The sequence below is a fragment of the Macrotis lagotis genome, chromosome 3 (assembly GCF_037893015.1).
Source record: "Macrotis lagotis isolate mMagLag1 chromosome 3, bilby.v1.9.chrom.fasta, whole genome shotgun sequence".
NCBI lineage: Eukaryota > Metazoa > Chordata > Mammalia > Peramelemorphia > Peramelidae > Macrotis > Macrotis lagotis.
Genome location: NC_133660.1, coordinates 184,526,127 through 184,541,938, shown reverse-complemented (window position 1 = coordinate 184,541,938; position 15,812 = coordinate 184,526,127). Strand labels below are relative to the sequence as shown.

The following is a 15,812-nucleotide window of genomic DNA, read 5'->3' as shown; positions in this document are numbered from 1 at the left end:
GGGATTTTACAGTATTTTCCAGAATCTCGCTTCCCTACCCACAAACTATATAAAAAGCAATGTTAGTTTCTACATTGTTTACATGGTATACAATGATCTAAGTTGAATGTGATCAAAGGAAAAAAACCTTAAGGGAGAAAAATAAAGTATAAAAGATAGCAAAATTATATAATAAAATATTTTTTTTAATTAAAGGTAATAGTCTTTGGTCTTTGTTCAAACTCTACAATTATTTCTCTGGATACAGATGACATTCTCCATTGCAAATACCACAAAATTGTGCCTGATTGTTGCATTGATGGAATGAGCATGTCCATTAAGACTGATCATCACCCTCATGTTGCAGTTAGGGCATACAATGTTCTTCTGGTTCTGCTCATCTCACTCAGCATTAGTTCATGCGAATCCTTCCAGGCATCCTAGAATTTCCATCCCTTCTGGTTTCTAAAAGAACAATAGTGTTTCATGACATACATATTACAGTTTATTAAACCATTCTCCATTTGATGGACATTCAATTTCCAATTCTTTGCGAACAAAAACAGAGCTGCCTAAGAATATTTTTGTACAAGTGATGTTTTTACCCTTTTTCATAAACTCTTCAGGGTATAGACACAGTAATGGTATAGCTAGGGAAAATGGTAGGCAAATTTTTGCTGCCCTTTGGGCATAATTCCAAATTTCTCTTCAGAAAGGTTGAATGAGTTCACAACTCCACCAACAATGTATTAGTGTCCCAGATTTCCTGCATTGATCAATGTCCTCTCTGATCATATTGGTTAGTCTGAGAGGTATGAGGTGGTACTTCAGAAATGATTAAATTGTCATTTCTCTAATAAGTAATGATTTAGAGCAATTTTTCATATGACTATTGATTGTTTTGATTTCTTCATCTGTAAATTGCTTCTACATATCCTTTGAGAATTTCTCAATTAGAGTAAAGCTTGTTTTTTAATAAATTTGACTTAGTTCTCTATATATTTTGTGAATGAGTCCTTTGTCAGAAATACTAGTTGTAAAAATTATTTCCCAATTTACTACATTTCTTTTAATCTTGGTTACATTTGTTTTGCCTCTACAAAAGCTTTTTTAATTTAATGTAATTGAAATTATTTGGTTTGTTTTAATGATATTCTCCATCTCTTCCTTGGTCATAAGCTGCTTCCCTTTCCATAGATATGACAGATAGATTATTCCTTATCCTCCTAATTAGCTTATAATACTGTTTTTTATGTCTTAAATATGTATCCATTTTGATCTTATCTTGGTATAGGGTGTGAGTTGGTGTAATCCAAGTTTCTGCCATACTAACTTCCAATTTTCCCAATAATTTTTATCTAAGAGGCAGTTTTTATATCAATAGCTGGACTCTCTTTATGTTTATCATATAGCAGATTACTATAATCAGTTCCTGCCATTGCACCTAGTCTATTCCACTGATCCACCACTCTATTTCATAACCACAAACAATGTTGATGCACAAATCTTAAATAAAATCTTAGCAAAATATTACAAGTTATCACTAAGATAAAACATGATGATCCAGTAGGATTTATACCAGGAATGCAGGGTTGGCTCAATATTAGGAAAACAGTTAGTGTAATTAATTATATCAATAGCAAAACTATCAGAAATCATATGAATATATCAATAGATGCTGGAAAAAGCTTTTGTCAAAATGTAGCATCAGTTCCTACTACCAATATTGAAGATTAATGCCTTATAATATAATTTTAGATCTGGTAGGGCAAAGCCACCCTCTTTTTCACTTTCTTCATTAAATCCCTGGAAATTCTTGACCTTTTTATTTCTCCATATGAATTTACTACCTATTTTTCTAACTCATTAAAGTAATTTTTTAGAATTTTGATTGATAGGGCACTAAATAAGTAGTTTAATTTTGTTAAAATTGTCATCTTTATTATATTAGCTTGGCCTGTCCTTGAGCAGTTGATATTTCGCAGTTATTTTGTGTTAAAAGTGTTTTGTAATTGTTTTCAAAAAGTTTATGAGTCTGCCTTCACAGGTAGACTCCCAATATTTTATATTGTTTGAAGTTACTTTGAATTGGATTTCACTTTCTAGTTCTTTCTGCTGCATCTCACTAGTCACATAGAAATGTTGAAGATTTATGAGGGTTTATTTTATATTCTATTATTTTGCTAAAGTGGCTAATTATTTCATATTGTTTTTTAGATGATTATTTGGGATTCTTTAGGTATACCATCATGTCATTTGCAAAGAGTAAGAATTTTCTCTCTTTCTTCCTAATTTTAATTCCTTCAATTTCTTTTTCTTCTCTTTTTGTTGTTGCTAAATTTTCTACTACAATATTGAACAATAGTCATGATAATGGGCATCCTTATTTAACCCCTGATCTTTCTGAGATTGCCTTTAGTTTATCACCATTGCATATAATGCTTGTTGATGGTTTCAGATAGATACTGCTTATTATTTCAGGAATAGTTCATTTATTCCTACAGTCTCTCGTGTTTTCAGTAGGAACGGGTGCTATATTTTGTCAAAAGCTTTTTCAGCACCTATTGATATAATCATATGATTTCTGATAGGTTTGTTATTGATATAATTAATTATATTAATAGTTTTCCTAATATTGCACCAGTCTTGCATTCCTGGGATAAATCCTATTTATTCATAATGTATTATCCTAGTGATAGCTTGTAATATTTTATTAAGATTTTATTTAATATTTTTTCATCAACATGTATCAGGGAGATAGGTCTATAGTTTTCTTTCTCTGTTTTAATTTTTCCTGGTTTAGCTATCAGCACCATATTGGTATTGTAGAAAAAGTTAGGCAGAATTCCATCTTCAGCTATTTTTCCAAAGAGGTTATATGTCAAGGACCCAGCTCTGGATGGGCTAGGAGATGCCTGGGGGTCTGAACCCGCCCACATGGGTGCTGGGAACGCCCCAGTAACAGGAGTGGCTCTGCCCATGAGGGAGGAACAGGGGAGGAGTTCAGGGGAGGAGCTCAGGACTATAAAATGAATGGGGCTGGGGAAGAAGAGAGGCATTTTTTGCTGCTATATAAGCAATAAAGACCTGCTTGTTAGACTGCTTTCAGGCGCTCTGTCCAGTTATTGCCCTCCGTCCCCAAGGAGGGTCTATGAGTCCAAAGACAGACAGGTCCCTGACGTCCTGGGAAAGGTATGTATCCAGGTGAAGGCTCGGGATAGGTCCCCAAGCAGTTATATAGAACTGGAACCAATTGTTTCCTTCCTAAATAATTTATATAGAAAAATCTAAATAGAAACTATGAAATATGAGTATAATAAATTATTGCTTTCATTCATTTATTTGAAAGTTCATTGTGAGTTATAGAATTAGTAACATACAAATATAAGATACATCATCATTAAGAGGAAAAAAATCTACTTTAAATGGATTCATTTTGGAAGACTTTCATCTCTCTGAGTTTAACTGTGAGATTCTCAAAAAGAGAACAGTCTTGTAAGATAAAAGTCTGCACCAGTACATCATGACATTTATTTGTTTGTTTGTTTATTTGTTTGTTTGTTTATAGCATTGGGGTTAAGTGACTTGTCCAAGGTCACACAGCTGAGCAATTATTATGTGTCTGAAAATGGATTTGAATTCAGGTACTCTTGACTCTAGGGCTGGTGCAGAAATGTTTCTTTATTTTGAATTTCCCTAAATTTTCATGATGGGTTCATTCTTTTATTTTCTTTTAATAAATATTTTGTGTGTTTTCAAATTGTATACAATAGTAGTTTCTATCTATCTTTTCCTGTAAGGTTTTAAATTATACAATTTTACTCCCACCCTCCCTTCTCTTCCCCCTCTGCTGCACAGAAGACAATCTGATAATCTTTACATTGTTTCCTTTCTACACATTGAATAAAACTGAATGTGTTGAGAGAAAAAAAAACATATCCTTGAGGAAGAAATAAAATATTCAATATAGGAAAATTATGTAGTACATAAGACAACTTTTTCAAAAAATTGAAAGTTACAATCTTTAGTCTTTGTTTAAACTCTGCAATTCTTTTTAAGGATACAGATGGTATTCTCAGTCACTGATATCTAAAATTGTCCCTGATTATTGCCCTGATGGAATGAGCAAATCCATTAAGGATAATCACCAACCCCATGTTGCTGTTATGGTATACAATGTTCTTTTGGTTCTGCTCATCTCTCTCAGCATCAGTTCATGCAAATCTTTCCAGGCTTCTCTGAAATCCCATTACTCCTGATTTCTATTAGAACAAGAGTGCTGCATTACATATTTATGCCATACCATAATTTGTTTAGCCATTCCCCAATTGATGGACAGCCCCTCAATTTCCAATTGTATTCCACCACAAACAAAATTGCTTTGAATATTTTTTGTACAAGTGATGTTTTTGCCCTCATGATCTCTTTCAGGGTATAGAACCAATGGTGATATAGCTGGATCAAAGGGTATGCAGATTTTTATTGTCCTCTGGGCATAATTCCAAATTGCTCTCTAGAAAGGTTGGATGAATTCATAGCTCCACCAACAATATATTAGTGTCCCAGAATTCCCACATCCCTTCCAATATTAATCATTATTCTTTCAGGTCATATTGACCAATTTGAGAGTCATGAGGTGATACCTCACAGATGCTTTAATTTGCAACTTTCTAATCAGTAATTATCTAGAGCAATTTATCATATGATTATAGATAGCTTTGATTTCCACATCTGCAAATTGCATTTGCATAAGCTCTGACCGTTTGTCAATTGGATAATTGCTATTTTTTATAAAATTTATTTAGTTCTCTATTTATTTTAGAAATTAGTCCTTTCTCAGAAATACTAGCTGAGGGCAGTTTGGTGGTACAGTGAATAGAGCACTGGCCCTGGAGACAGGAAGCCTTGAGTTCAAATCTGGCTTCAGATACTTACTAGTTACCTAGATGTGTGACCTTGGGCAAGTCAACTAATCCCAATGCCTTAAATAAGACTGGGGAAATCACTTAACCACATTACCTTGCAAAAACTAAAAAAAAACCCAAAAAAAGAAAAGAAAAAGAAAGACAACTGGAATACCAGTGAAAAAATTTGTTTTCCAATTCACTACATTTCTTTTGACCTTGGTGACATTGGTTTTGTTTGTGCAAAAGATTTTTTTTTAATTTAAAGTAATCAAAATTATCCATTCTTTTATGATGTTCCACATCTCTTCCTTGGTCAGAAACAGTTCCATTTTCCATAGATTTGCCAGATAAACTATTAGTTGTTCTCCTAGTTTGCTTATAATAATGTCTTTTTTGGCTAAATCCTGTACCCATTTTGATCTTGTCTTGGTCTAAGGTGTGAGATGTTGATCTAATCCAAGTTTCTACCATACTATCTTCCAATTTTCCATACAATCCATATCTAAGCATGAGTTCCTATCCCAGAAGCTGAACTCTTCATGTTTATGAAACAGCAGATATTATAATCATTTCCTGCTCTCTCTCTCTTTTACACCTAGTCTCTTCCACTGATGGACCACTCCATTTCTTAGCCAGTATCAGATAGGTTTTTTTTTGTTTTTTTCTTTTTAGTTTTTGCAAGGCAATAGGATTAAGTGGCTTGCCCCAGGCCACACAGCTAGATAATTATTAAGTGTCTGAAGCCAAATTTGAACTCAGGTTCTCCTGACTCCAGGGCTGGTGCTCTATCCACTGTGCCACCTAGCCACACCTATCAGATACTTTTAATGGTTGATTCTCTATAACATAATTTTTTTATCTAATCTGGCCAAGCCACCTTCTTTTTCACTTTTTTTTCATTGAATCCCTTGATATTCTTGACTTTTTTCTTTCTCTATATTTATTTAGTTACAATTTTTTTCTAGTTCATTAAAGTAATTTTTTTGGCATTTTGATTGGTATGAAGTAAATATTAATTTAATTTAGGTAGAATTTTCATATATTATCTTAGGCTATCCATGAGCAGTTGATATTTTCCCAGTTATTTAAATCTGATTTTTTGTATGAGAAATGGTTTATAGTTGTTTTTATAGAGTATCTGAGTCATTATTCCTTTTTCTCATGTTAGCCAATCTGATAGGTATGAGGTTATAACTCATAGTTGTTTTAATTGTGTTTCTCTATTCAATGAGTTGTAATATTTGTACCTATGATTAATTATGGTTTTAACTTCTTCATTTGAAAACTGTCTATTCATATGCTTTGACCATTTATCATTCAGAGAATGACTTGTAACCTTATAAATTTGATATAATTCTCTATATATTTTAGAAATGAGACCTTTATCAAAACTGCTAGTTGTAAAGACTGTTTCCCAGTTTTCTGTTTTCCTTCTAATTCTGGCAGCATTGATTTGGATAGTGCAAAAACTTTTGTGTTAAATATAGTCAAAATCAATCATTTTTCAGTTTATAATGTACTCAACTTCTTGTTAGTTCCCAAATTTGTTGCCTTTCCACAAATGTGATAGCTAGAATATTTCTTGGTCTATTAATTTATCTTTCTTTTCTACCATTATAACTAAGTGCTGTACTCTTTTTGAACATACTTGGGTACTGGATATGAGATGTGGGTCTATATCTAGTTTTTGCCATAATGTATTTTTTGCAGTTTTCACAAGAATTTTTGTCAAATAGTGAGTTCTTATCCCAGAAGCTGATCACTTTGTATTTCTCAAACAGTATATTGCTGTAGTCACTTACTGAGATTTCTTTTGAATATTGCTAAACCACTGATACATTACTCCATTTCTTAATCAGTACCAGGCAATTCTGATGACTGCTGTTTATAGTATAGTTTTAAATCTGGTAGAGATCAACTTTAGATTTTTTTTCATCAGTTCCCTTGTTATTTTTGACCTTTTGTTGCTCCAGATAGATTTTGTTACTATTTTTTCTAGCTCAGTAAAGAAATTATTTCATAGTTTGATTGGAATGGTACTGAACAAGTAATTTAATTTGGGTAGAATTGTCATTTTGATTATATTAGTTCCACCTAACCATGAGAATTTGACATTTTTCCAATTATTTAGATCTGACTTTATTTTGTTGAGAAGTGCTTTATATTTGTGATCGTACATTTGCTGGGTTTGTCTTGGGAGTTAGATTCCAAAGGTTTAGGAAATGTCCTATTAAATTCTAATTTTTTTTAAGAATTGAATTATTGTCATGAATAATTTTAGGTATTATTCTTATTGAAGATCTGGAAAGGAGGAATGGAGAAGAGTTTTAGGAAATGGATTTTATTTAACACTGAAAAGCTGTCTTCACATACTTATATGGAAAACTTAGTTTGTCACTAATTCCCTGATTAAATAAATAAGGCTGATACCAAGAATCAAATTACTGACTTCACTTATTGCTGCTTTTTGAGTATTTTAGAATGTCGTGAAGATCCAATCTTGTAAATGTTTTATCAATTAAAACAGTGTTCTAAGTTAAATGAAAGGCAATTAGGCAATGCAATTGATAGAATACTGCATCTAGAGTCAGAAATACTTGAATTCAAATCTGACCTCAAAAACTGAGTTAAGATTTTCCAGATTCAAAAAAATAGCAAAAATTGATCAGTTAAACAAATTCCTAAAAGTATAAACAATGAATAGAAATTTTCTTTAGCTAAAGAAAAGCAATGGAGACCAAAATTTTCAGGACTTTCAGTTGATTTTTTTTATGTAAAATATGAGGACATTTTTAATGAGTTAAATAGAATTCTTTTAATAGTGCAAGTCAGAAATTTATTTGCAAACATATTAAGAATCAGAAAGCAAGCATTACTATAAGAAAACTATGAAATAATAATCTGCAAAGTTGGTGGGGGAAAATATACATTAATTTCATTAACATTCTTATTTTGAAACCACAGTTTTATTTCACATTCTTGTAAATGGTAGAGATGTCAATGTATAAAAATAAAATAATAGTAATATTATAACTCAATATCTTTATAACTACTTCTATTATTATATCAACTTTAAGCAGGTCATTTGAAAATTATGCTTTACATAGAAGTATGGGGAAAATTTGAAATCTTGGAAGGTTTGAAATTAGATGTCAACTTTGTCATAATGTGACTTTAGATGAAGGTAGAACACTGTGAGAGAATTTTAAAAAAAAATCCAAAGAGGGACAGCTAGGTGGCACACTGGCCCTGGAGTCAGAAGTACCTGAGTTCAAACCTGGCCTCAGACACTTAATAATTACCTAGCTATGTGGTCTTGGGCAAGTCACTTAACTCCATTGCCTTGAAAAAAAACTTAAAAAAAATCCAAAGGTATGTAGCTATGTAAAGAAAATTTTTACAACTTTATGTTTCATTTGAGTAGATTCAGTAGCTGAGAGTCTGCTTTTATAAGAAGAATTTTTAAAGCTTTTAGACATCTTCTAATTTTAAATCTTCCATTAATAAATTGATAGAAAACATTCATTTAATGGTGCATATTTGAAGTAATATTGAGAGAAAAATAAGATATATTAATCCACTCTAAGATTATTATGCTAACAGAGGTATGAAAATTTTGTAATTTTTTGAGGAAATACAGTGAAACATTGAAAATGTAATATATCAGAACACAGGTAATTTTAAATATTAAATAAAATTATGAATTATTCAGAATTTGTGTATTTTACTTTGTCCAGTTAAAAAGAACTTTGTAATGCAAACTGGGGCTAATTCATAAGCTTATAAACCAATTAAATGTATTCATAAATTACTCTAATATAAGGATCTTCATGAAGATTTTTAACTTCAACACCTAATCTAAAAAATGGGGTGAACTTGAATTGCTCTAGAGCTCTCCAGAGATTTATTAATTCTGATAAGATCTAGAGAAATAGAAAGATATAAAAAAGGATAGATTATCAGTCTAACCTAGGGAAAACTGATGAGGTTTTTATTCAAGTGTTGATCATCAGATAATGACAAATGGATAGTGAACTGCAAGTACTCATAGATCGCTTTGACACATGGATAGAGGTTGGAGTGTTTCCGATTCATCACTGCTGCCTTCTTCAGTTTTTGGGTCCCAACCCATACAGTAAGGCCGGGACTCAGCTTAAAGAACAAGCTGCTGGCAATTGATGGCTCCAGCTCAGTGAGCATGCTGCTATCTCTCTCAACACAGACAACTCAGCCCAGTGGGCAAGCCTCTAGAATTCTCTTTTTATATTTTTTTTAGGTTTTTTCCAAGGCACATGGGGTTAAGTGGCTTGCCCAAGGCCACACAGCTAGGTCATTATTAAGTGTCTGAGACCAGATTTGAACCCAGGTACTCCTGACTCAAGGGCTGGTGCTTTATCCACTGAGCCACCTAGCTGCCCCACCTCTAGGATTCTCAATGAGGAAAGTTTGTGAGTGGGCCACTCCCCAACAAGAGAAGCTTGGAACAGTACCCAAATAAAACTCAGAATGGAAAAGAAAAGTCAGAGAAAAGCTGAGATTATAGAAAGTTTTCCAGGAGATAAGTATGGCCAAAATACCAACTCAGAAGAGGATGGAAGAAAAAGTATTGTATGTGACCCCCCCACACACAAAAAAAATTTGGAAGAGCTGGAAAAGGTTAAAAATCAAGCATAAAAATAGAGAAAACAAATGCAAGAGAAATTCAACATCTTGCAAAAATTCTTGAAAGCAAATAAATCCTTTAAAAATACAATTGGGCAACTGAAAAAAAAGTTCCATTGAAAATAACATTGACAGAGATTTTTCATTTCTGGCCAAGATGGTAGAGAAGACAGACAGTGTTAAGTGTTCCTCATTCCCCTCAAAAACAGCATGAAAGAGACCTCTTAAGAGAAATTCAATTGACAAAACCCAAAAAGAGAAGCTAGGAGGAGAACACCTACAAATAAGATCTGTCTCAGGGGACTGAGGGTGAACTGGGAGATGATAGCAGAGGGTCAGTGCAGAGACAGCAGCTGGGGGAACTCAGAGGACTGGCTTCAGCTGCAGAGACTTTAGTGAATGGCTGCTGCAAGAACCAACTTTAGCCACAGAATCTTTGTCTGGGGCCAGGAGAGGTGCTATGGGAGAGAGTGAGTTACAGCACAGAGAGTTTCAGAACAGAATTGGAGAACAACCAGTTGGGCCAGGTACCTGAGCTCCATACTTTCAGCAGAGTACTTTTCCCAGAACAAACAATAAACAACCTCCCAATCCCTCAGGCTCAGGTGAAGGCAACAAAGTTCATTCAATGGAAAGAGAGATTAACTCCCTCCCCCAGGGCTCAGCACATTCTTCAAGATCAACTCAGATCCTGCTGCTGAGGGCCTTAAACACTCCAGGGAAAGAAACCTTTATTCCCTACTGACCAGCCCTTGGAATTACTAAACCAAGGGTGCAAAGTCTCTAGGATCTTCAAAAGCAAACTTCTGAGAGCCAGCCCCCCCAACACAAGATCCTAGAAAGATGAAGAAAGACCAGCGAAAGGAAGGCCCACGAAGAAATACTTGGAAGAAATAGATACTAACCCAGAGAGATCTAGCACTTCTGAGGAGACTATGAATTGGTCTCCAGTCCAGAAAGACTTCCTTGAAGAAATCAGGAAGGAGTTTAAAAATCAATTAGAAAAATTGGGAAAAGAAACTCAAGAGAAAATTAAACATATTGTAAGAGAAAATAAGGCTCTCGCAATAAGGAAACAAGCCCTTGGAAAATACGATTGAACAAATACAAAATGAGAATAACTCTCAGATCTTCAATTGGGCAAATTCAAAAGGAAAATGATTATTTCAAAACTACACTTGGGCAAATGGAAAACTTCAAAAATAGAATTGACCAAATAGAAAAGGAGTTGCAAAAGGTAAATGAAGAAGCTTCTTCTCTAAATAAGAATGGAATCAGTGGAAACTAATGACTTTATGAGACAAGATTCTGTTAAATAAAGCCAAAAGACTGAAAAAATTGAATAAAATGTAAAATACCTCTTCAACAAAACCACTGACCTCAAGTACAGATTAAGACAGGACAACTTGAGAATTATCGGCCTTCCTGAAAACATTGAAGAGACAAAATCTTGGATTTAATATTACAAGAATTTGTGATGGAAAACAGCCCTGGTATCACTGAACCAGAGGACAAAATAGTTATTGAAAGAATACATCGATTGCCTCCAGAAAGAGATACTAAAATTAAAACATGAAGGAATGTTGTGGCCAAATTTCAGAAGTATTATATAAAAGAAAAAATCCTGCAAACAGCCATAAAGAAAACAATTAAAATACCATGGATCCACAGCAAGGATTATGCAGGAGCTGGCCATATCAACATTAAGGGATGGAAGGGAATGGAATGAAGTATTCCAAAGAGCAAGGGAACTTGGAATGCAGCCATGAATCTACTAGCTGGAAAAGTTAAGCCTTACCTTCCAGGGGTAAAAAGGGGACATTTAATTGAAATGGAGACTTACAACATTTCCTGAAGAAAAAACCAGAGCTAAACAGAAAATTTGGACATCAAACAGGAGTCTCAAGAGACACATAAAAAAACGTTAAAGCAAAAAAAAATGCTATCAATAAGGTGAAAGTGGCTATATACCCACTTGGGAGAAATATTCTCATAACTCTTGAGAATTGTAACTATCAGAGAGAATATACTTATCCAGAAGTGATGGACAGTCTCAACTTTTCTGTGACTCAGATAGAATGATTTAAAAACAATACCTGCTTAAAAAGGGGGAGAGTATGGAGACAGGAGGATGGAGGAGACTGAATGGATTAAATCTCATTACATCAAGAGGTAAAAAAGACCTAGGGTTAGGGTTAGAGGGAAAGAAGGGGGAGAGGTGAAAACCATCCGAATCTTGATCTCATCAGACTTGGCTTAAAGTTAACTTACACAAATTCATTTAAGTTAAGAAATTTATCTTACCTTTCAAATATTAAAAGGGGAAAAGGGGAAGGGGGACAATGAGGGGAAGAAAAAAAGAGGAACTAACAGAAGGAAGGGAAGAAGACAAAAAGGGAAAGGGGAAAGAAAGAGGAGGGCATTTGATATAGGAGGGCAAACAAACTGAAGGTGGCAGAATTTGGAACAAAGCCCAGGGAAATATGAATAAAGGGGGAAAAGGGGAAAAATACAAAGGTAAGGAAGATAGCATGGAAGGGAATAAAGAGTTACTAATTATAATTTTGAATGTGAATGGGTTGTACGCTCCCTTAAACCATAAGCGATTAGTAAAATGGATTAAAAACCAGAATCCTACAATATGCTGCTTACAAGAAACTCATTTGAGGAAGAGAAATACACATAGAGTAAAGATAAAAGATTGGAGCAAAATATATTTTGCTTCAGCTGAAGTGAAAAAAAGCAGGGATAGCAATGCTAATCTCAGACAAAGCAGCTGCAAAAATAGATAACAAAAGAAACTAGATCCTCCTAAATGGTAGCATAAACACTTAAGTAATTTCAATACTAAATATGTATGCACCCAATGGTATAGTATCAAAATTCTCAGAGGAGAAATTGAAAGAGCTACAGGAAGAAATATACATGAAAACCCTACTAGTGGGAGACCTCAAAGTTCCTCTCTCAGAGTTAGATAAATCAAAACATAAAAAACCAGGAATGAAATTAAGGAGGTAAATAGATTGTTAGAAAACCAAGATATGATAGACTTATGGAAGAAATGGAAGGGGTTAGAAAGGAACATATAACTTTTTTCCTGCAGTACATGACACTTATACAAAATTTGAGCTTTTATTAGTGCCATGTACTTTGCAGAAAGGCAGAAATAGTGAAAACATCACAAAAATCAGATTTAAATAACTGGGAAAACATCAACTGCTCATGGATAGAGCAAGTGAATATAATAAAAATGACAATTCTGCCAAACTAAACTACTTGTTTAGTGCCCTTCTAATCAAAATTCCAAAAAAAAATAATTTAATTACTTAGAGAAATTTAGAAGTAAATTTATATGGCAAAATAAAAAAGTCAAGAATTTCCAGGAATTGAATGAAAAAAGTGCAAAAGAAGGTGGCTTAGCTTTACCAGATCTAAAAATTATATTATAAATCTTCAGTCACCAAAACTGTCTGGTATTGCTTAAGAAATAGAGTCATGGATCAGTAGGATAGATTAGATGCAATAGCAGGAAATGATTATAGTAATCTGCTGGTTGATAAACCTAAAGAATCCAGCTATTGTGATAAAAGCTCTCTCTTTGATAAAGAATGTTGGGAAAATTGGATGTTATTATGGAAGAAACTTGGATTAGACTAACACCTCACACCTTATACCAAGATAAGATTAAAATAGATACAGGATTTAGACATAAAAAAAATAATATTATAAGCAAACTAGAAGATCAAGGATTAGTTTACCTGTCAGATCTATGGAAAGGGAAGCAGTTTATGACCAAGGAAGAGAAGGAGAACATCAGCAAAAACAAGTTAGATAATTTTGATTACAGTAAATTTAAAAGCTCTTGCACAGACAAAACCACTACAACAAAGATTAAAAGAAATGTTGTAAATTGGGAAACAATTTTTACAAGTAGTATTTCTGTCAAAGGACTCATTTCTAAAATATACAAATATACAAAATATACAAAGAACTGATTCAAATTTTCCAAAGCACAAACTATTCTCCAATTGAAAAATGGCCAAAGGATATGCAAAGACAATTTACAGCTGAGGAAATCAAAATGATCCATGATCGTATGAAATATTGCTCTAAATCATAACTTATTAAGGAAATGCAAATTAAAGTATCTCTGAGAAACCAACACACACCTCTCAGATTGACCAATATGACCAGAAAGGACAATGATCAATGTGGGAAGGGATGTGGGAAATATGGAACACTAATACATTGTTAGTGAACTCACACAGCCTTTCTGGAGAGAAATTTTGGAATTATCCCCAAAGGGCAGCAAAAATGTGCATACCCTTTGATTATTCAAGATTTATACCCTGAAGAGATTATGAAAAAGGGTAAAAGCATCATTTGTACAAAAACATTCATAGCAGCCTTGTTTGTGGGGACAAAGAATTGGAAATTTAGTGAATGCCCTTTAACTGGGGAATGGATTAACAAACTGTGGTATATGTATGTCATCAAACACTATTGTTTTATTAGAAACCAGGAGGGGAGGGAATTCAGGGAAGCCTGGAAGGATTTGCATGAACTGATGCTGAGTGAGATAAGAAGAAACAGAAAAGCATTGTACACCCTAACAGCAGCATGGGGGTGATGATCAAACTTGATGGACTTGCTCATTACATCACTGCAACAATCAGGGACTATTTGGGCTATCTGCAATGGAGAATACCATCTGTATCCAGATAAAGAATTATGGGATCTGAACAATGACCAAAGACTATTACCTTCAATTTAGAAAAAAAAAAACTTATCTTATTATGTAATTTTGCTATCTCTTATACTTTATTTTTCTTCTTTAATGACATGATTTCTCTCTCATCACATTCAACTGAGATCAATGCATACCATAAAAACAATGTAAAGACTAACAGAATGCCTTCTGTGGGAGGGGGAGGGGAGCAAAAATGGGGGAAATATTGCAAAACTCAAAAATAAATAAAATCTATCTAAAAAATAATATTGACAAAATGGAGAAAAAGAGGCAAAAGCTTCCTGAAGAAAAAGAATTTCTTGAAGACTAGGCTGGAAAAATGTGGAGACAAGATTGCTGAAGAATGGCAAGAACTCACCTGAGCTCACCCCGAAATCATTCAAAATAATTTTAAATTATAACTGCAACCCAATTCTAGAATTCCAGAACTCATGAAAAGACTGAGAGAATCAATTTTCCATTCCAAGACACTTGAAAGGTGCATAGGAAGGGTCTTTGGTACTAGGCTTACTAAACCTCACTGGAGCTAACCGGCCCCAGCAATCCAAGAACAGACTATGTGATGAATGGGTCAGGGGAAGTGGTGGTGGTGGTTTCTAGATTTCTCATCCAGGGATTGTCAAGAATAACTTGGAAGATGAATTGGAAAATTCTGTCACTCCAGGGTGAGAGTGGAGCCCAGTCTAACACAGGCTTCAGCATCATAGGCCAGCCTCAGTGGACCAGAAGCAAGTCTCTGGAACCACTTCTGGAGCCTCAACCCCTGAACTGTAGGGGTGTTGGGGAAAATTGAAGAAGTCTTTTTGCTGTCCCAGAGGCAGAACTCTGTTACTCTCTCCTTCTAATGACTGAAGGATAATACAAATCTCAATACACCAAATCCAAGAAAGTAAGATTCAAGCAATTCTTACTTCCTCCCTTCTTTCCTTCTGCTGTAATAGGTATTTTGTGCCTCTTCATGTAATGTAATTTACCACAATCTGCCTCTCCTTTCGTCCCAGACCTGGACAATCCCTTTTTTAATATCCTAATCATTTTAATCATCACATTAAAATCAAATTATGTCCATATCTTCTATGTATACTCCCTCTAATAGAGTTACAGTTCTCAAGAGGTAAGAAAATCATCCTTTCATGTACAAATGAAACCCATTTCATTTTATAGAATACCATTCTTTTTCTTTTACCATATTTAGAGTTAATAAGAGACATCTGTAGTAGGAGAAAAGAAAAGAAAAGGAGAGGAAGAATCGGGTAAATCATTTCACATAAAAGTAAAAAGCTTTTTGAAGTGGAATGGAAGAGGAAAATGGTGAGGGGGAGTAAGAGAGCCCTTATTTTCATTGAAAATGACTCATAGAGGGAATATTATATACAGTCAGTTGGGTATAGAAAGCTATCTTATGCTATAGGAAAGTAGGAGAGACAAGGGATGGGAAAAAGGGGGTAAGGGCTAAGAGGAGGTGAAAGAAGGGAAGGATGATTGTCAGACTATGTGGTCAGATGCAAAATATT

General features: G+C 34.1%; 1 long non-coding RNA gene across 1 annotated transcript in view; it reads right to left on the bottom strand.

The window, feature by feature from the left end:
- Positions 1–243: 243 nt before the first annotated feature.
- LOC141516356 (uncharacterized) overlaps positions 244–15,812 on the bottom strand; it is a 40,710-nt gene continuing 25,141 nt past the window's right edge. The window contains exon 3 of the long non-coding RNA XR_012476666.1: positions 244–444. This is a non-coding gene — a long non-coding RNA (uncharacterized LOC141516356). The remainder of the gene's footprint in view (positions 445–15,812) is intronic.